Here is a 22,614-nt window from a genome sequence, read left to right on the forward strand (position 1 = left end):
TCAAACTACGTCATCAGCGGCGTGCGTTGGCGACTCAGCGGCGTTATAGCGGCTTGATAACTGCGTGGTGTACACGTGATACTACAAACCCGATGGGAGAGATGGAAGAGAAGGCGGCGAGGCGGTGGGCTGCGGGGGCCGAGCGCAAGCGCCGCAAGCGGGCCGACAACCGGGCATTCGCACTTTCACATTCTCCCCCTCGGGGAAATGCGGGGGAATTTTTTAAGCATTTGCATTTGAGCTGTCTGATATGCGGGATGAATGTAAGTTTTTCGTCGAATAAAATACCTAAAAACTTGTGCTCCTTGTTCACAGGAATTGGCACATTCGCAAGAGTGATGTCTGGGTCTGGGTGGACGCCACGCCTCCTGGAGAACAGAACACAAGAGCTCTTCGCGGGATTAAGATTAAAGCCATTCTTGTCAACCCAGCCGGCAAGTTTCTTGACGCCGAGCTGGACTTGACGTTCGCCGATGGACAGGTTACACGATTTAAAGGATATCTGCACGTCATTTACATACATGGAATGAGATATTGTAGGTGGCAGTGCCTTTCCAAGAGAGTTCATTTTTACTATGAAGAGGGTGCAGCTCAACACTCCACCTTGCGGCACGCCATTTTCTTGCACGTGAACATTTGACAGTGCACGACCAACTCTGACGCGAAAGGTTCTCTCCGACATATAACTACAAAGAATGTTCAACATGTTGCCCGCAACACCGATTGACTTTAGGTCACTCAGGATGCCGTACCGCCAAGCGGTGTCATAGGCTTTCTCTATGTCGAAAAACACCGTAAGACAAAATTGTTTATGCACAAAGGCATCCTTTATATATGTTTCAAGAGCTACGAGTTGATCGTTGGTTGATCGCCCCGCCCTGAAGCCTGCCTGGCAGCTCTCGAGAAGACCGTTGTACTCAAGGAAGTACACGAGCCTGCGATTTATCATCTTCTCGAGAAGCTTGCACAGGCAGCTTGTGAGGGCGATGGGTCGATATCTAGCAGGAGAGGAAGGGTCCTTCCCTTCTTTCAGGAATGCTACAACTATGGCCTCCCTCCAAGACTTTGGAATGTGCCCCGAAAGAAATATATTGTTGTAAAGGTCGAGGAGTGTTTCAAGAGTGTCTGTGTGTAAGTGCTGTATCATTGTATATGTAATGTTGTCTGGGCCTGGAGCTGAGGCTTTACACGTGCTTAGAGCAGCCCTCAGCTCATGTAGTGAAAACAGGGAGTTGTAGGAAGTCTGTGATTTGTTGTTGTCACGTAGGGACTTCTTTTCAGAAGAGGCTTTATGTTTCAGGAAAGTGTTTGTGTAGTGTGCAGAGCTTGACACGTGTTGAAAGTGTTGTGCAAGTGTGTTAGCCTGGTCTTCCAGTGTGTCCCCTGTTGTACTAACCAGGGGCAGGCTGTGTGTCTGTTGTCCTTTTAGTTTTCGTATTCGTGTCCGGACTTTGTGTGTGTCAGTGTATGAGTTGATGGAAGTGAGGAAGGTGCGCCAACTCTCCCTTTTTGCCTCGCGACGCAGTCGCTTCCCCAAAGCCTTTGCCCGTTTAAAAGAAATTAGGTTATCTGACGTGGGGTACCGGCGAAGGACACCCCACGCCTTGTTCTGGGCCTCTCGCGCCCGCCTGCAGTCCTCGTTCCACCAGGGCTTCCTTGGGTTGCGGGACGCACTGGAGGCCTGGGGCATGGACTTTTCGGCGGCGTCGACTATGTGCGCCGTGACGAGTTGGGCTGCTTCCTCCACGTGTAGGTGTTTTATGGTTGTGTGGTGTAGTTTAGATGTTTCTGTGAATGTACTCCAGTTTGCTTTTGATTCATTAAACCTGTTATGAGCAGATGGACTGCATGGCCCTTTACCTCTGTATGTTAGGGATGTGGGGAAGTGGTCACTACCATATGGGTCCGTGCCCCCACCCCACTCAAGACATGGAAAGAGAATTGCAGAACCAATAGCCAAGTCGAGATGTGAGTACGTATTATGTCCTAAGTTATGGTATGTAGGCTGTTTTTTGTTGAAAAGGCATGCTCCTGAAGATCTAAGAAATTTCTTTATCAGGCGACCTCGGGCATCCGTTCTGGAGGAGCCCCAAAGAGAGTTGTGCGCATTAAGGTCGCCTGTTAGGATGTATGGTTCGGGCAGCTGGTCGACCAGCGCCTCGAAATCAGAGCTCGAAAGTGCATGATGAGGAGGAATGTAAATGGAGCACACCGTTACCAACCTATTAAATATTATTGTTCGAATTGCTACAGCCTCGAGGACACTGTTCAGAGTGACAGGGTGGCAGGCTAAGGATTTCCGGGCGACAATTGACACACCTCCTGAAGAGTGTGTGCAGCCAACCCTGTCCTTTCTGAATACCATGTACCTATTAAAGAAATTTGTCTGTTTGGAATTGAGGTGAGTCTCTTGGAGACACATGAGACTTGGCTGATTGGCATGCAGGATATCATACACATCATCAAGATTTTTAAAGAGGCCTCTGCAGTTCCATTGAATGATGTTTTCTGTTCCCATTATGCAGGTTTAAGAATGAATGGAGTGTGTGTATGTGTTCATGTGTCGTCTTTCGGGGCTGTTACTCTGGGGTTAGGCTTTTTAGGCCTGTCTGTCGGCTTGGAAGTCGGTGGCCGCTCCTTGCGCTGCGTTGCAGGCAGGAACGGCCCGACATCCATCTCGTCGTCGGATGTCCGAGTGGTGCCCGACGGACCGGGCCCCCCGGACTTGGCACCCTTTCGGGAGCCCTTCGTTTGAGCCGCCACTGCCGACGGCGTCCGGGGCACCAGAGGTGGCACGGGCGGTGCGGTGACGGTGGGAGCCGGTGCGGGGCCCGTGGTGTCCATCACCTCGGTACCCTCCAACGGACTGGAGGACGGGGAGACAGAGGCGGGAGCGGCACCGGTCCCGACAGAGGTGGTTTGCACCACAACCGCTGCTGCCTCAGCAAGCGGCGTGGTGCTGGGTTGGGCTGCGTGAGGCAACCCAGCGGGGGGCGGGGGCGGGACCAGGTCAGACTCGCTGAACTGGGTCCCTGTGGAAACCAGACGGCGCTCCGCCCCCCGGCGAGCCGCGTCTGCGTACCTCCCCAGAGGGAAAGAGGCGAACCTCTTTCGCGCCTCTGGGAAGGTGATGTTCTCCGTGACCTTGATGTTAATTATCTTTTTTTCCATTTGAAATTTTTCACACTTGCGGGAGTACGCTGCATGCGGCCCCCCGCAGTTTACACAAGTGAGAGTTTCGGATGGGCAGTTCTCGCTCGGATGATCGTGCGCCGCGCATTTTGCACACGTCGTTCGGCCACGGCAAGAGTTCGTACCGTGCCCGAACCTCTGGCACTTAAAACAGCGCCGCGGGTTCGGGATGTAGGGACGTATTGAGCACCGGATAAAACCTGCATTTATGTGTTGTGGGAGAACTGCGCGGTAAAAGGTCAAGATAATGTGCTTGGTGGGAATCTCCCTGTCGTCTCTGCGGATAGTGATGCGTCTCACGGCAGTGACGCCCTGATCCTTCAAGCCGGCAAGGAGATCCGCATCCGTTTTGTTCAGGAGGTCTGTCTCGGATATCACACCCTGCGAGCTGTTGAGGCTCCGATGGGGTGTGACCCGGATGTCGAGGTCAGCCAGTCTAGTCTGAGCAAGAAGCTTTGCAGACTGCTGCTTGTCAGTTATTTCAATTAGGAGTTCACCAGACTTTTGTTTTTTGCACTTATACGGTTTTTCTACTATGGCTTCAAGATACTTGGCAATCAAGAAGATTGACTGAGATGCAAGAGGGTGGGTTGGATTGGTGGATTCCATGACAAGAAATCGAGAAAAATTATCTGGTTCAGGAAATGTCAAAGATGGCAATGAAGGAAAAGATACTTCGGTGCGGCCCCTTTTCAGGGACCGATCATGTTTGGGGGGGGGGGGGTTTAGAGAATGCCATACATCATAGTATAGAAGCAGGGGACGGGGGTACTTTCTTCTCAAACCTTACCCTGATAGCCTGAGAGGTCCCGGAGCTCCCTGCCTGGTAAACAGACAGGGAGCCCATCCGCCGGAGCTTGACCTGGGCTCCGACGGCCACCGTTAGAGGTTTCTACCCTTCACCTTAAAAACACATCACCACGGTAGGACACAGCTTATGTTGGGGGGCTCGGGGTCCGCGGTATCGCCAGTACCGTCACCAAGATTACTCAAGGTGCCCCGTGCGGGGGATAAGCTCATTCACAGGCAAAGGCCGGTAAATAAGCTTTTGACTTCTTTTTTGTCCTTGTGCAGTAGGATATTTTCATGTTTCCAGTAGTAAAACCCCTCTGCATCCTTGTTTACCTCAATATAACAAGTTTTGCTTACCTTAAGTTTCAAACTGTTTTAGTGCTCAGTGTTTTAGTTGTGTACACTTTATTATCTCGCGTTTTTGCCGGCATCTGGTCGGTGCGTTCAGGGCGCCTTTTCAAGCCCTGGATGGCAACAAATCTGCTAAGGAGGTGTCGCTGATCCTGTCCATGTGTGAGTAGGCCAAGCCGCGCTTGCACAGGGTCAATTAGGACGTTCCTCATTTACAGAAGGTAACCACTTTTTGTGTATAGCTTATGTTGCAATGGGAAATTTCCTTGCAGACCCATGATGTGTTTACAGTGCAATTAACCGGTTATGCTGGGTGCATCAGGTTTTGGCAGGATGTGGTATGCGATTTGTGTGCACTAAATGAGAGAGAAGCTGTGCAATTTGTGCTCGCTGCCCTTCGTGTTACCGCTTTGCATAGAGCTGCCCTTGTGTCTAGTTTTCTTGTCTTCAGGTTTCACCTAGGAATATTTATAACTACGTTCATTGGGTTGTCCTAGGTTGTTATATGTACTCGAGAGTGGCTTAAAGTGGCGTCAAAATGATGTTAGGTCAGGAGACGACAAAGGCTTCAAGTTCAGCGTCATACCTGGGAGATCAAGTGGTTGCTGTTTAGCCAGCTGCAGGGCAATTTGACAGGCTTGCAAACCTCAGAGCTTTGTCACTTGTGGCTTAGCAATGTTTACCACACCGTTATATCATATTTCCTAAGGTAAATGCGTGTTTTCCCCTTCTGAACTGCTATTTGTACCTATTGGTCCAGTAATCATAAAATGGCCCAGGTGGTGGCCACTGGATGGGAGGGCCCTGGTTGGTCCCCTGCTCTGGTGGCCGAGGTGCAACTGGAAATCCTGGGCAAGCGCAGCAAACAATGGACACCCCACTGTGGGCAGCTCAACTGGCCTGGGCCATCGTCCGAGACGACCTGAAGGGCCACACCCTGGCCTATTCGGGCGGCTCTGTGCGGCAGCAACAGGGCTCGGCCTCAGCAGGCGCTGTGCTAGGGGAGGTCACCCGGCAGGTGCTGCTGTAGTGCGCTGTGTCCTCAGCCACAGCCGAGCTGTTGGGTGTCAGCCTAGGCCTGACCCCAGCGCTGTGCCCTGCTGTGCTACTCCCGGGTGGCCCTGCTGCGCATCCGGAGGGCGACTTTGTGCTCACTCCCGGTGCGGGGAGTGCTATATCGGGGCGCCTGGCTGCGGCCGCAGTGGGAGCCCAGACACAGAGCTCAAGGGCAACGAACCAGTGATGTGATACCTGCGCCTAACCGTGCCGAAAGGTAAATCCTGCTACATTCTTCTTCATTTCAAGCGATCTGCGCCAATCTTGTTCCGAAGCTTCGTCTCGCCGGGCTTCCACGATGTGTTGCGCTCTGGTGGGAGGAGTCCTTTATGCCACGGGCGTTGAAGGAATCTTTTACATAAAATGAAGTGGAAGTTTTTACATAAAATGCACTGAGAGCCTTCTGCGCGACTGCCGTTCAAGGACGTCATCTTGCAGAGCCTGTGCTTCTTAAGCCGACAGATGAGGAAAGAAAAGTCCTCTAGAGCTCATTTTAGGGTGCTGCAAGTGATCTAACCCTGCGATTAATTGACTTTGATGGATGAATACACGCTCGTCCAGCTTGAACATGTTGATCAGATTCGTCTACACGAATTAACGAGTATTGGCAGCGGAGTTTTGAGCAGAAGGAGGCTGACAACAAAACCAAATTCTCTCTCTTGGCTAGGCTAGTGAAGGCATTGCTGTGCATTCCACATAGAAAAGTGGTTGGGAAAATGGGCTTCGATAAGAACTTCCGGCACCTTAATGAAAAAGCTCAGTGTGTGATACAAACTGTTAATGGCATCAGGCACATTGTTTCGTTTTCCAAGCGCTTTGAAGGAGATGCAAGTCGCTTCAATGTGACACCAGAGGTTTTGAGAGCAGTACAAACATCGAGCAAAGACTGCCAAGAGCGCATTTTGGCTGAGAAGCTCAGGCAGCTAAGCAGCAGTGTCTTGACCCAGCCAAGGCTGGTCCTATTTACAATGGCTGAGACAGGCTCCAGCAAGAAGTGGAGACCACAAAAATAGCATGGTGGCGAATGCGGAGCATCTAATTAGCCTCGGCATAAAATCCAAGAGCTTCAGATATGTCGAAAGTGGGCAGTCTCTTCTAGCTGAGGGGAAAGCTAGAGCACTGGACAAAATGGCACAAAAAACAACCAAGGCGGCAGAGGATGATGCCTACTTGCTTATCCAGCGGCACGCGAGCACCCGGACCCGAGGCTGTGGAGAGGCCGCCGTAGCTGTGTGGGCTGCATGGCCGTCCCAACAGCAGCCCTCGGCTGTCCTGTGCCCCATGTGGGTGCCCAAGCAGAAAAACACCACCTGGAGGTGGCTGACAGCCCTGCCTGCTGGCCGCACGACGGAATCTTCGGCTGCTGAACCAGCTGCTGTTGCTGCCGGGCTGTGCCGGGGAGCGGGTCAGAGTCCACAAGGCCCTGGGCTCCTACCTGGACGCCTCTGGAGTCATCCCCACGCTTCGCCTCCCAGCCCGGTCATTTGGAACAACATTGAGGAACTGAGGGTTTGTTTGTTTGTTTGTTATCTTCTCTTGTGCATGTGTGTGTGTGTCTTTTTTTTAATACCCCTTTTTAAGGGACACTGAAGTGATTTGTAAATATTGCAGGAATACTAGTGCGAATTGTAGTCTAGAGTCTCTAGGCAATATTTCCACCACTCGCAGCATTTACGTGATTTTATTCGGTAGAAAAAATCAATTCAAAAATGCTGCCTTCCTCTGCATCCTTCTTGCTGATTTCCTATGACATTTTGTGTGACATCAAAACAAGATGGTTTGGCTGCACTAGTGGGCGGCTCGCCGACCGTCCGACACAGTCAGTCGGTCCAGCGTATAGTCTTCTGGCCGCCAGCGGGTCGTCTTAATATGTTTGCTCAGTTGAAACTAAGCCATGACCCATTTGTGCCTGGAAATATCTGCCTTTAGTTTGTTAGTTTGTAGACTGTATTCAGCTTTAACTCGCTCCACACATGCGACACTCTGCTGACTGGTACGCTAGTAGAAAAATTCAAAGGCCAATTGGAGACGGGAGAAGCCTAATCAAAGTTAATAAAGGTACAAAAAAGAAAACTGCGCATAAAACGAGGACACAAGAGAAAATAATAGACACATAGGGTGCAGACTAGCAAGTGATTTTTTATTTGAGTGAAAAACACATCATGAAGGAAACTGCGATAACCTAGTGCACAAAACAAAGATAAACAGCCAAAACCACAGCCAAAAGACTGAGCGCAACACGGGAGGCAAGGAACCCTACTCTAGGCATGTGCAATCGCTTCGCACATAAAGAAACAAGGCGAGGGCTGGGGTAGTCCAAGGGCACTAAAAATCACCCCCAAGAGTCCAGTCACGAAACGCAATCTCGGTGCTTAATAGAGACACTGACGGTGAACTGACGCAATAATTGCCTTTTTTTTCAGAATCGCGTACTCTTCAACAATCTCCCTCCTGCGCGCACCCCTGTAACGCTTTGTCACTTCGCATGCTTTGAGGCCTTTGCAGTTTTTACAGTGGGTGGCCAGGTTGCTGCCGGTAAAACTGCGGAGCCCGTCGGCGTGTACCCTCAGTCGATCATTAATGCATCGGCCCGTTTGGCCAATGTACGATCACCCACAGGACAAGGGGGTTTTGTAGACGACGCATGCTTGACAGCTACCAAAGCGCTTCTCGTGTCTTTTCTGGCACCCCGCATGTCTATTTTCTTCGGAGTTTACACGCTAACACAACTTGTGTAGCTTGTTAGGTGCCAGAAAAACAACACAAAGTCCCGCCTTTTCACTAGCTTTCTTGATCCTGTGCCCAACATTGTAGACGTATGGTTCTGGCCTCCGCATGAAAGATTCAGCCCAATCGGCGGTTGTGACTCTGACGGTGCCAGCGGCCCAACCAGCTGAGCCAATTCAAGGGGTGTGTGGTTGTTCCTATGTTCCTAAGGACGGCGTATGTATAGGGTCGTGTCTTGCCCCAATATTCAGTGACCTCCTACTCGCACATTTCGACAGAAAACTTCGTCAGTTGTTTCCGTTGCTCCGCACTAACGTCACTAAGATTTTCCGCTTCGTTGACGACTTCCTAGTGCTGTATCCTCCCCCGACCGGTGCTTCCACATTGTTTGCGAAAAGACATTGAGGGTGGAATGAAAGAATTCAAAACACTTCTTCAACTTGATGTGTAGTGCCCTCTGAATTGAGCTGATACAGCACTAGGAAGTCGTCAACGAAGCGGAAAATCTTAGTGACGTTAGTGCGGAGCAATAGAAGCAACTGACGAAGTTTTCTGTCGAAACGTGTATGCCCAGGTTCTCAGGCACCCCACCCGTGCCTCGAAGAGCATTGCACTGCCTCTCGTATTGCCATAGAATCCCTTCTTAATTTCCCGTTTTTCTGCCCTATAAGTCTTCACGGTTTTTTTTCGCTTCCATTCTATGTGCCCATTTTGTCGTCTCTGCTGCCTTTACCTGCTTTTGAACTGTTGTGTAAACCTCACTTTCTCCTACCGACTTTCCATACCGCTTGGTCAGCTGTCTGGTCCTCCGTCTCCACCGCGTGTTCACGCTCCTCATATACAGGTACTTAAACACCCTCGCGACCCATTTTTCGTCCTCCATGTCACGAAGTCGCTCAAGATTTATCTTGCTCCGCGCCTCCCTCGCCTCAAAAGACGACCAGCCTATATCCCCCTGTACGGCTTCAGTTGTAGTTTTGCTGTGGGCCCCTAGGGCCAATCTGCCTACCACCCTCTGATTTACCTCCAGGCCTACTTGGGTCTCTGGTTTCATGCACATTTCGTATTTTCTGTATCCCCAGAGGGCTCTGTGCTTCATTATAGCCGCGTTCCGTCTTCCTTTCGTCTTAAGGTGAGCCTTATGCGCATGCGTGTAATCTTCGCTGTCGTTCAGCCATACTCCTAAATATTTATACTCTTTCACCAATGGTATTTCCACTTGTTGCACTGATACTGTTTTGTGCTCCGCACCATCGTTAAAGACCATGATTAGAGTGTACTAGATGTTTACCATGATAACCGGGCTAGCCTTGTCTCCCCATCTAAAGGCCAGGCGAAGAACCTGGAATTTTGAAGCGCACGATGCGACTGGCGTTGAAAAATGTCAATATAATGGAAGTGTTTTGAACAGTGCTGATTTTTAAGGGATTATACAAAATTAGAAGCTTTTATTTTTAGGTGCTACCGCAAATATCAAGTCTGGCGACATTTTTGGCGAAATCTTAAAAAAAATGGCTAGTTTGGCGACTTCTTGCCGTCTCGCGAAATTCACTCCAAACTCAGTGGCAACCCTGCACAGGATCAAGAAAGTTAGTGAAAAGGCGGGGGTTCGTGTTGTTTTTCTGGCACCTAACAAGCTACACAAGTTGTGTAAGCGTGTAAACTCCGAAGAAAATAGACATGCGGGGTGCCGGAAAAGACACGAGAAGCGCTTTGGTAGCTGTCAAGCATGCGTCGTCTACACAACCCCTTTGTCCTGTGGGTGATCGTACATTGGCCAAACGGGCCGATGCATTAATGATCGACTGAGGGTACACGCCGACGGCCTCCGCAGTTTTACCGGCAGCAACCTGGCCACCCACTGTAAAAACTGCAAAGGCCTCAAAGCATGCGAAGTGACAAAGCGTTACAGGGGTGCGCGCAGGAGGGAGATTGTTGAAGAGTACGCGATTCTGAAAAAAAAGGCAATGATTGCGTCAGTTCACCGTCAGTGTCTCTACTAAGCACCGAGATTGCGTTTCATGACTGGACTCTTGGGGGTGATTTTTAGTGCCCTTGGACTACCCCGGCCCTCGCCTTGTTTGTTTATGTGCGAAGCGATTGCACATGCCTAGTGTAGAGTTCCTTGCCCCCCATGTTGCGCTCAGTCTTTTGGCTGTAGTTTTGGTTGCTTATCTTAGTCCTGTGCCCTAGGTTATCTTACATGCGTAGGTCGCAGTTTCCTTCATGATGTGTTTCTCACTCAAATAAGAAATCACTTGCAGGTCTGTGCCCTGTGTGTCTGGTCATCTTCTCTTGTGTCCTCGTTTTATGCGGCGTTTTCTTTTTCGGAATGCACCAACTAGCCCAAGCTTGCATTCTATTCTACTTAATATAGGTGCTAAGGGAATAAGGTCAACTGAAACTTTTACCATACAGAGCAAAATCAGGATGCATGAAGCACTTTTTTGTGCTTGGTAAACTAGCACAGCAGACAGCAGCATGATCACACATCTGTGAACGCTTTTCTGCTAAAGGAATACAGTCACTAAAGGTGAGGTATTTGTGAAAATTTGAGGGACACTTACTGCACAAGTGCTATTCAAGAAATAGTCGTCTGAACTGCTTGGAATGCCAGACCTAGATAAAAATCTGAACTGGGTGTACATTATATACATTATATTTTTGCCCTTGCCAACACTGGCTTATGGCGGAGTGATCTGGAGCACTAGGTATATTGTTATGCGATTCGCAAGCTCAAATCCCACTAGCACTTTTTATTTTTTAAGTGGTTTATTTGTTTTTGGGCGGCCGTAGTAGAGGGTTTCAGAATAATTTTAACCACCTGGGGATCTTTCATGTGCGCCTAAATTTCAAACATGCGCGTTTTTGCTTTTTGCCTCCATCAAAAAATCGGCCGCCGCGGCCGGTAATTCAACCCGCATCCTTGTGCTCTGCAGCACAACGCCTTATCCACTGTGCCACTGCGGCAGGTAGAAGTGGTGTGCATGTGTTGGGAAGGGCGGGTAGCCGGGTAGGACACCTGAATGTTCCTTCTCGCCTACGCTGCATCACAGAGGGGCGATGGGGAGGAATATCCAGGCGCGGACACGGAAAAAAGTGAAAGAAGACTATGCACACGCAGTACCGTGTATCATGCGTGTATGATCACGCCCATGCTCCATGCTCCATGCCGCTATCCAAAGCGTGCTTGTTTGGTGCAGTGTTGCGGAATGGGCGTCCACATTCCATGCCAATTCCATTCCGGGGAATGACAATTCGCCTAAATTCCATTCCTTTCAATTCCTCGGAATGCCAAAAGATCGCCCATTCCCATTCCGGGAATGACCGGCCAGTTCAATTCCATTCCTCCCCGTTTTATCGGGTGATTATCAAGTTACCAATGAACACACCATTAAACTGATGTTATTACACTCGTTAAGAACTGCTAAAACACGCGAAACACGTCCCCAAGGTCAAGGGATAGGGGCTTTGTGGCTGATCTCTCCCAGTGCGATCACCCCACTAATTCCCACAGGGGCAGTTCTCCCGTTAATTATTATAGCATTCCCATGGTCAGCATGTCTTTACGAGTTGCAGTGTTTTTACATTGCTTAAGCCTGAATGTGTTAATGCTAAAATGACGACATGTTCTTTTTGTACTGACAAAAGTATGGTTGAAGAAGACATATTCCTTAAACGCGTATTACACGCGTAGTAGTTTACACGAGTATGGAGTGGTCGTGAGTATGGTTATAACTATAATTTTGTTAACGGGGAACAGAACCTCTGGATTTCGTGGTATCAGTTGGAAGAGTTACCGCTCCAGCACCTTGTCCTGCTTTTTCACCAAATACGGATCACCGGCCGCAGAGGTCGTCAGCTCCCACGGATGTCAAGCGCGCGTTGAAAGCATGGATAGGTTGAGAACTTTCTGTGTTTGCGTGTGTGCAGGCATGCAATGTCGCCCTTGCCGAAAAGCTTAGTTACGTGCGTCAGGTATCATCCACTGCACACGATCGAAAGTTCAGGTTGTGCTTAGAGTATGCGCAACCTTTGTATGGGTGTCTCGGTGGAAACCAGTGCGCCAGGATAATTTTTTTCTCTCGTGAGTGTATCCTGGGATAGTTCACTTGTTCATATACTAATTTGCGTCTTGTTTTTTCTTTTACAAATTGGCAGATCGTTCGCACTTTTACACCACGCAACCTTTGAATCTAGCTAAATAAAGAAGGACATAGAGAATGCGTTGGGACCTGGGGCTCAGCAAAAACTGAGTCCAAGGCCTGTATAACTCATTGTATAACTGAGGCCTGTATAACTAATTTGAGGATTTGCATGCAGTGGAGTATCAATGTAGGTTTGGGCGACCAACCGAAAAAAAAGTAATGAAAAATGATAACGATAATAATAGAAGGACACGTTCGGCAGTCAGCCAGTCTAGTGTTGCGTAAATCCCTACACCAGAAAAAGTGCTTAGGTGCCCTCGTTGATTGATTGTAGTGTTTAACGCGCCGACGCAACGCAGGCGATGAGGCGAGCTTTAGTGGAGTGCTCCGGATTAATTTTGGCCACCTGGGGATCTTCAATGTGCGCCGAAATCTCGTACCCACAGGCGTTTTTGCTTCCATCATAAAAGCGGCCACTGCGGCCGGGAATCGAACCCGTGACCTCGTGCTCAGCATCGCAATTAGATGTCCTTGTGAATTTTATATGCTGCAATAAAGGTCTCAAGCTGCAGTGAAAGGTCAAAAAAAAGCTTTATTTTGGTTTCATTCATCAAATTACGTAACAAAATGGTATGAGCTACATGGGTGCTTCGCGGTACAGTTCTCACAACACGAAGTGTAAATGACGGCTGCTTCAACGATGAGTTCTAAAAACAAAAAAAAAATCAAAATAAAACAGTTGCCTTCTGCCTATACGTGGCGCTTGACAAACATGAGCTGCTCTAAAGACGTGTTTGAGAGCCGGTTTCGCTTTGCTGTCATTATCAGGGATGCCGTGGAAAACACGCGTTCCGCGTCAGCTGACGTCGCATTTACAGTGAAAACTGCCCTTGAGAGTCGGGAAAGCAAGGGAAAGCGGCTAGCGTTCGCTTTCCAATAGGTCGGAACCGTTTCGTAACAAAGCTTGCAGCGTGCAGCTTGTTTTCTTTTCTTCACGGGTAATATAAAAAAAAACTGTTTCCAATGTGCCATGTTGGCGGACGTATTGTGCGTACGTGAGCCGCTGGGCGCAGGAGCAAGTGTGCGGCAGTGTGCTATGAAATCGGTGTTTATTTCCCATAAAAAGCTAGGAGGAAGAGGGGGGTAGCACAGAAAGTGAAGGGGGAAGCATCGCCCAGCTTTTACAGCATAAGCGTGCTCCGAAATCAATAATTGGGGTTCTTTTGTCGCCCACAGGCGCCAGTGTGGCGGCAGGGCCAACAAGAGCGCGCCCCCCACCCCTCCTCCTCCTCCGCTCCCTTCAGGCGCCAGGTGTAGGGTTACTTAAGTCTTACATTCAGCATGGGGAAGCAGAAGTCGTCATCAAAGCTCTACTTGCTGTCTCGAGAATTTTTTATTATATTTTTGTCGGTTGCAGTAGCGACTGTTCAGGTGACGGAGAGCTTCTTCTTTGTAGCTTTCCTCTGTATCCGTATGGCTGCATTCAGATGGATGTCAAACTTTTCTTCATAGAAACTTACTCCACCTTGAGGATTTTCCCTAAATCTGGTCGATTAAGAGCTTCTTCTATCTGGTGAGAGGTTCGTTTGTGCCACGAGCTGTTCGCTGATTTTGCAGACGCTCCCTAGAACAGAGCGAACTCTGCCTTTATTCGGCCGCTAATTGCCGCGTCGGAGCTGGGAGGCGCAGCCGTGGCCGCAGTTCCTATTTCGTGGGCCCTCCTATTTCGGGTGGATCCCCGAACCAATATTTAAGGCCTTCGTCGACGCTTCTTCGGGCAAAGGCGTCCAAGTATCTAGACAGGAGGGACAGTATTGCAAACGTTCCTGGGGGAGAACTGGGGATATGTGGAAGCTGATATGTGGAAGTTTGCAGTGAACACAAGCACCGCGCCAGCTTCCCGCTGACGGGAAGGTTGGATGCGAGTCGCCGAAGGTTCCAGAAGCAAAAAACAAAAGTTGAGGGGGGGAGGGGGGTGGCGGAGACAGCTCGCAGCCGGGGCGGATGCGCCACCAAGGTAAAAAATCACAAGGCCGAGTTAGTGGGACAGAAGGGGTTGAGGGGGGATGCCTCCGCGGTAGTTCCCCACCACGCATACCAACGGCTTAGAGCCGCGGTTATTACGCGGAGCATCGCGACGAATGTCGTAGCAGCGCTGTATATAAGGGCAGAATTGTAGTAGGGTCGCTGCTTATACATATACCGTGCTTGAAACCAGCCAATCGATTTTAACAGTACTGTGTTGTTGTTAAATTCAAGGCACCGGCTTGCTGATGTTTGAACTTGGGCTGGTGGGTTCTTTTGCGTGTTTATGCATATTTTGACAAAAACCGCGCGTAGACGGAAAGAGTACGTGTGCTTTATTTTGGGAAAATACATGTAATTCCATTCCCATTCCATTCCGGGCAAAAGGCACTTAATTCCATTCCCATTCCATTCCTTCAAGTATTGTCGCTATTCCATTCCCATTCCATTCCGGGGTCGCGAAAATGTGGAATGATTCCGGATTCATTCCGATTCCGGACTGGTAACTCCGCAACACTGGTTTGGTGGGCGCGCTGATCGGTTGTCTTGGGCGAGGCAGGGAGTGCACAATATGTAGGTAAATTTTGTTTCTGTAAACCTGGCAAAACCTAAGGGTGTGCAAATTATGCGAGTAAATGCAGTATTTTACAGAACCGAAACAAACTGGTTTGAATTCTAATCTTGGACATCGTCCAGTTACGTAGTAACTTGTATGAATGTCACTGCTTTAGTTGCTGTGGCTGCCTCAGACCGCGCATAGCAGTTTTTCCCCTTTCAGGCCTCATAAAATAAATACCGCCTTATCGACAGGATAAACGATGAAGGTATGTTTATTTGAGCCATTATACACAGTTCAAACAAAAAAGACAGGAGCTTTACAAAAAATTCGGTGTCCTTTTAATACCTCACAACCCGCCGCTGTGGCTCAGTGGCTAAGGCGTTGTTCAGCTGAGCCTGAGGTCGCAGGTTCGCTTCTCAATTGTGGTGGCCACTTTTCTGATGGAGGTCGAAAGCAAAAACGCCCCGCTGCTCGAGATCCCGTGCAGGTAGTCAAAATGTTAAACTGGGGCCCTCCACTATGGCGCACCTGGTCGCCTGTGTAGCGTCGGCGCATAAAACATAATCAATACCCCCTCGTGCCTTTGTCTCTCCTCTCTATCTGCCTGTCATGCCCTCCCCCACTCCCCACATGAGTGGGCATACTGGTGTCCATGCCTAAGTGTGACAATTTACAGCTGCTGGTGCACATTCCTTTCTGCCTTCCTGGAAATTCATTCATTTTGGTAAAGGATAAAAATTACTGCAGCCTTAATTCTTATACTTGTACATACCTATACCCATGGATAATACAGTCGAACCCCACTACAACGAACTCCGCTTCAACGAAATTTCCATTTTGACGAAAAATTTCCAATTCCCCATCAGTTAGCCAGAGAAGTCAGTGCAACACAGTCCTCGCCCCAAGAAACCATTTGTCTGGCTTGCTTTCGCATCAACGAAATTTAGTAAGTAGCTGTCTGTCTGATACCTTTCACTGCTCACTACTGGTACACATTGTAAGTGACACAGTGCCTTGTGTTCTACCTAGGCATCCTGCTGGCACGGGGCAACACGGCTGGAGGCAAGAAGCAAGGACACTCAGATTCATGGGAACAAGCCAGACTGCTGATGACTGCCACATGAAGCTAATCATCCCTGCTTATAAGTATATAGCGTGTTGACGGTTACCTTTTTTTCTGAGAGCTTTCTACTGTAATTCTTTCTGCTTTAACGCATATACCTAATGTTTCACTACAAATAAAGCTTGGTTTTCAAAAGTTCACAGAAAGATTTTATCATTTTGTTGTACACAGGACACAAAACATGTGAAATGAGACCTAGCTGGCATAAAGCAACTCTATTCTTCTGAGTTTATGCGAATACCCTCTATTTATGTTGTGCTAATATCACCTTCAGTTGTGCTGCCCGCTTGATGCTTTCTCTGTTCACACAGGCCCGTTGTGGATGTTGCTGCCAGCTGTCAACAATGACCAGCCCTTCTTCGATTAAGTATCTTTTAAACTGCGTGCCAGTTTAAGCAAAGATATTTATTCGGAGAACAGCGGGCAGTCGAGTCAGTGTTCCAAAAGCAGCTGCTGGGTGCGTCCATTGTGGGGACAGCTCGTAGCTATATTTCAGGCTAGCCTGTGTGTACAGAGAAAGAAATTAGCGGGTGCCACGAAGGAACCCCTGAGTAAACGTGGATAACGTAATTCCTTAAACGTCTTGAAAAGTTCTTAAAACTCCTTGAAAAGAAGTTGTATAGACGTCAACAAGAAGATGCTGAGACATCCTACAAGAAGTCATGTAGATGTCTTGCAAGCACCCAGATAGACGGCTATAAGCGTCGCGTTAGCACAGCTACAAGACTTCTTCAGGACGGCTTTTATAAATAACTTGTTGGCCGAGATGTCTCTACGCAGTTCGAATCGTCTTGTGTAGATGTCTTTTAGATTTACAGTCGCCCTTTTTGCGTTTCATGGGCCGCTCTATGCCGGGCCCGCACCCGCTGCTCTCGCGGGAATAGGCGGTGCTCTATAGACAGTTGCAAACGAACTCGGTGCTCACGCCGGCGCTCGCGCGCTACATGTGCCCCGACGTCTACGACAGCGAAAAATGCAGTGTGTGTAAGAGTGCTACTGCTACGCTGACTCACGTGTTGTGGGATTGTGAACTGAATCCAGAAGAGGCGGCTGCCTACCCAGGCAGGCTGCCGAAGGACATTGCTAGAGCCGTGTTAGCACAGGACTCAGTGCAACAGTTACAGGCGGTCCAGCGGATTGAGGCAGCTCTCGCTCGCCAAACGCGCAGGGATGCATCCGACGCGATCCAGGGGCTGAGCCTCGCGGAGAGCGTTGGATTCCCCGACGTAAGCGACGGGACACGACTTGGTGACTGCCCCCACATAGTCAGGTAGCAAGAGGGCCCTGCGTGGCACCCTGCTACCTCCGCCGGAGACTTCAATAAAGTTCACTTCTCTCTCTCTCTCTCTCTCTCGGCGATTTCAACGCCCCGCACCCTGAATGGGGGTATCCTCATGTGTCACGCCAAGGCCGTGGAGTGTTCTCTACAATCCTCTCGCATCAGATGCGCCTCCTTACAGACCCGGCACACCCCACTCGACAAGGCAACAGCGTCCAGAGAGACACCACTCCTGATCTGACCATCACACATAACATCGCCAACTCAGTCTGGCGCAACACTGGTCATGATTTGGGAAGTGACCACTATGTGGTTGAAACCCTCGTTCAGGACGGACCCCCACAGCCGAGCACCCGTTCCCACAAGCTGGTTGACTGGGACGTCTTCCGATCCATCTGTGATGCTAACTTACCTGACACCTTAGAAGATTTGGATGACTGGACTGCCAAACTCCTCGAACAACGTGATGGTGCAGCCAAAACTGTCCCTGAACAAGCTCACCTTGACGTGGTTGATTCTCGTCTCCTCCACCTATGGGAAGCCAAGGAGGGCCTAGTGCGTCGACTCCAGAGGCAGAAACACAACCGCCCTCTCCGTCGCCGCCTGGCTAAGCTCAACCAGGACATTAGGAGACATGCAACAAACTTGACCAACCAGCATTCGAATGCCCTTTGTGACCGCATGGAGGTCAACATGAATGTTCCGCAGACCTGGAATATTCTCCGCGGCCTGCTAAATCTGGAGAAGAAAAGAGAGCACACGAAGAATGAGATGATCACCCTCCTCCCAAAGTCGTCGGGTTCTGCGCAGGAGCTTCTTCAACAGCTTCAGAAGCTCTATATTCCGTCCGCTGCCTCCGTTCCTCCCCCGGATTACACCGGCGGCCCCAACAAGACCTTAGATCGACCCATCACGGTTGCCGAAGTAAGGGCTGCCCTTACACGTGTCAACGTTCGATCAGCCCCGGGTCCTGACGGCATCACCAATGAGCTTCTTCGGAACTTCACTGGATCCGCAGAACAGGCGCTCACTGACTACATGAACACAGTGTGGACGTCGGGCCATCTTCCCGCCTCCTGGAAAACAGCGATCTCCCTTATACCCAAACCAGGCAAGGAGTTGGCTATTACAAATCTCAGACCCCTTTCCCTAACATCTTGTCTGGGCAAGTTACTTGAACACGTCATCCTGGCGCGTCTCCAAGCCTATATGGATGATCAGGGTCTGTTCCCACACACCATGCTGGGCTTTCGTTCTAAACTGTCTGCCCAAGACGTTATGCTGCAGCTTCAGCATCAAATTTTGGATAACCCCTTTATCTCCCGGCAAGACACTAAAGTCATCATGGGCGTCGATTTGACTAAGGCATTCGATAATGTCACTCACCAAAGTATACTGACCGGGCTTAACCAACTTCACGTGGGACCCCGCACCTACCAGTACATCGCCAACTTTCTCACTGGTCGCACAGCATCCCCCTCGGTCCAAGGCCTTGAATCGGACCCCATGCCCTTGGGCAGTAAAGGCACACCTCAGGGGTCAGTCATTTCCCCTTTTCTATTCAACGTGGCTATGCTCCAGCTCCCTCTCCTCTTGGAATGCATCCCTGGCCTGCACCACAGCATCTACGCAGATGACATCACCGTTTGGACAGCTGGGGGCAGCGATGGTGAAATTCAAGACCGCCTTCAGCAAGCTGCCAACATCATCGCCACTTACGCCCATGAAGGGGGGCTCAGTTGCTCATCACAAAAGTCGGAGCTCTTCTTCTATCACTCCAAGCGTCGCCATCGTGATGCCTGTGCCCCTGATATTCAGGTCACGCTACAAGGCAACCTCATTCCGCACGTGCTCTCCATTCGTATTCTCGGACTCCGAATTCAAGAAAATGGGGCTAACACTGAAATTATCCGCAGTCTCGAAAACACCAACGACCAGATTGGCAGACTCATCGCCCGCATAGCCAACCGCAACCATGGTCTCAAAGAAGCCAACTTCCTTCGCTTGGTGCACGCATTCATTACCAGCCGCATCACATACGCCACCCCCTTTCTGAAGTTTACCCAGACCGAAATTGGACGCCTCCAGTGCACCATCCGCAAGGCGGTCAAGCTGGCCACAAGTGTCCCTCGTCATACCTCTACTGAAAAGCTTCTCAACACCGGGACATACAACACCTTCGAGGAGCTGGTTGAAACGCAGCGTGTTGGTCAACTCCACCGTCTGGCCTCTACACCGACGAGTCGCTCCCTCCTAACCAAACTGGGCATCTCCTTTGCTACGCAGCAGCGTAGGGGGCCCGCTACAGCGTGGCCCCCATCCCACGGAATATGAGCCCTGCCTTCCATCAAGAACGCCGCCTTGCCCGGGCCAAGGCCTTAAACAAAGCCCACGCTTCGCACCCCACTACCCTATACGTCGACGCAGCGGAATATCCCGACCGTGCAGCCTGCGTCGCCGTAGTGGTCAACTCCCGAGGAGACTCTGTAGCTTTGTGTTCGGTCTCCATGCCTCACCCTGAAGTTGGGGAAGAAGTCCCCATTGCCCTGGCCCTTACAGCTGCCCCGGCCACCGCAATAATTTCCGACTCGCAGACGGCTCTGCAGAACTGTGCGACGGGTCGTGTATCCCCCATCACCGCACAGATCCTGCAGACTGCACAGACTCCGCCTGCACATTGTCCACGCCTGATATGGACTCCGGCCCATTCGTTCCTTCCGGGTAACGAGCTGGCCAACGAGGTAGCCCGATATTTCTGCTGCCGGGATGCCTCAGATGCTGCCTCTCCACCTCGGGCGGGAGGGAGGGATCGCCTGGTTGCGTATCGGGAAATAACGCAGCACTACCGCCTTAGTCTGATGCACTTCCCCGGCCCCGCTCCCACTTTAAAACGCAGACAGTCTGTTCAGTGGCGTTGACTGCAGACTAACACCTTCCCGCATCCCGCATTGTGCCACCTCCACTTCCCCACGCGATACTGCCACACGTGCACGTGGTGCGGCGTGCCTTTAGCTTCCCTCCACCACATAGTAGGCGCGTGCCCCTCGCGACCCACCCTCCATCCTACTCTGTCCCTGCCCCTTACCACGGTAGAGCAATGGGAGGCTACTCTGCTCAGCCCCGACCAACAACTTCAAGAGTGTGTGATTCAGCTGGCCGAACTCGCCGCTAGGGCCCAGGGGGACTGTAGGGGACTAGGGGGACTAGGGGGACTAGGGGACTAGGGGACTGTAGTGTGCCAGTGCTCCCAGCCGGTGCCTCTTTCTTTACAGCTCTGGATAAATAAAGTTTGGCAACGGCTGCTGCACCCCGGGGATAATTTCCCCCGGGGTGATCCAGCCTCGCCCGATCGCTGACGGCTGGAGCGCCCCACGGAAGTGACGTCACCTGTTTTTTGTTATTATTTATTGGATTTGGTCGTTCTTGTTGATCGCCGAAACTAGTACCAAGTACCATGCCGGCCGTGCAAATTGGCCGTGCCGGCACTCATGTTTAGGTTGGCTGTGCTTTTCATTGTTTACGCGCCGTAAGCGCAGGATGATAACTGTCCTCCTTGGTACATCGGCTGTCGCTCAGTGTTGTGTTATCTACGGCGCACCTGCGGGCAAGACAAAACCACTCCGAGTGGAGGATTCGGAGGATTGCGTTGTACGTTTAAGTTCGCCGGCTTTTGTAACCGCACATCTTTCTTTCTTTTTATTTTGAAAGGTGTGTGCGCGCGCAATTTCTCGCCATTAGGTTTGATCTGCTGTGGCTCAATAGGGAAGAATGGGTCTGTGTCCTCAAACGTGGGCACTGGCTGAAGAGCTAGGCTGCCGGCAAAGGTTTAAATAGTGTTGCACGAAGGCTGCTTGCGCTCCCATTTAGATCATAGAATCTGTGGCTCTTGTGGTGAGAAGAATAGGCGGAAGGAATACCTTTAAAGGCCGTCATTTGACAAGAGTTCTCTTGGGCCTAGATTGCTGGTGCCCACTGGATCTTCCACTAAATAAGCTTATTTAGTGGCTCTTGTGCACTCTAGTACGCGCCGCAGAACACCAGCGTTTTTGTCCTTATAGTTTTGGCGCAGCAGCCTGAAATGTTTTGCAACCTCACCATACTTTCTGTGCATAGAAAGACCAGCAGGTGCCTTATTTTGGGGGGTGAAATCAGCACATCTGGTACAAAAGAGGCCTGAATTAAAGTTTATTGGATGTGACAAAAAGACGTTTGGAGTAAACACTGTTAATGACTGCCTACAACTCTGTATATTTGGTCATGTTGTACCAACTTTTCCGAGCTTCCAATGTTGCAAGGGATACACTGCAGTGCTACATGTACTGGTCACAAAGTGTCAAAAAATTTGGCTTTTGGCTTCCCATTGCCACCCTTGTTAGTGATGGCCTGGGAAGAACCACGCCGAAGCAGGAAGCACCGACCAATCCAGGAGATACACTGTACTTCATTTCACCAACTTCACACACCGTTGTAAAAATTGTGCTCGTAATCAATAAACAGCGAGAGCACAGCTCCGTACCACACGCTGGTAAGGGCAGCAAATGTAGCGCCAACAATGGTCTTTCACACAAACTGTGCCCACAGCTCCTGTCAACACCAAATTGATAACAGCGTTGTTGCACATAATTACGTTCACAAACGTCATGTAAGTAGTGTTGCTTCTGGGCAGCAGCAGGTGTCCAACAGCCACCACTGCAAGTGCTGAAGAGCCGGCAAACCATGTAACGTTTGCTGTCCAAAAAGAAAGAAGCACTCAGGCCTTCGTTTTCTGACAAGCAGACTGGATGCTCATCACGCTGAAGTTCCCCCGCAGTAACAGCTATGTGTGCGCATCCGTTTACGCGTATACGTGCTGCCACATGCACCTGGCAGCACGAAGGTTCCATTCTGCCAAGGTGCCGGTTTAGCGCCTTGGTGAGAGGATTTGGCTGATGCTCTGGCGAAATGAGTTAAAGTCGTACACCAGTCCATACAGCGGTGGCCCCGCCGACGCCCACGTATATATACGGTCACTTTTCGCGTTTAATGTTACACCTTCGTCTTTAAAATTGGTGAAACTTGCACTAAGTGACACAAGGCGAAGCTAGATTTCTTTTTATGTAAGCACCGAATAACACTAATTTATTCACGTGTTTTGTCGTCGCTTCTCACTGTGGCAGTAGTAGTCATCGTCATATCTATCTATCTTGCGCATGCATGACTGGCTGACCCGGATCGTTTTGTCCGCAGGCTTTCCCATTCCTCCAAGAGTGGAACGCGTCGGCACGCGCAAGAAACGGCTTCGTGAGCTGGGCGTCTGCGAGCTGTCTTGTGCTCTTCCTTGTGCCGCGGACGCACGTGACTGTTTCCTTGGTATTTTCGCGAG

This window comes from Haemaphysalis longicornis, unplaced genomic scaffold (genome assembly GCF_048455015.1).
Source record: "Haemaphysalis longicornis isolate Haplotype H1 unplaced genomic scaffold, Haemaphysalis longicornis Haplotype H1 scaffold_1, whole genome shotgun sequence".
Taxonomy (NCBI): domain Eukaryota; kingdom Metazoa; phylum Arthropoda; class Arachnida; order Ixodida; family Ixodidae; genus Haemaphysalis; species Haemaphysalis longicornis.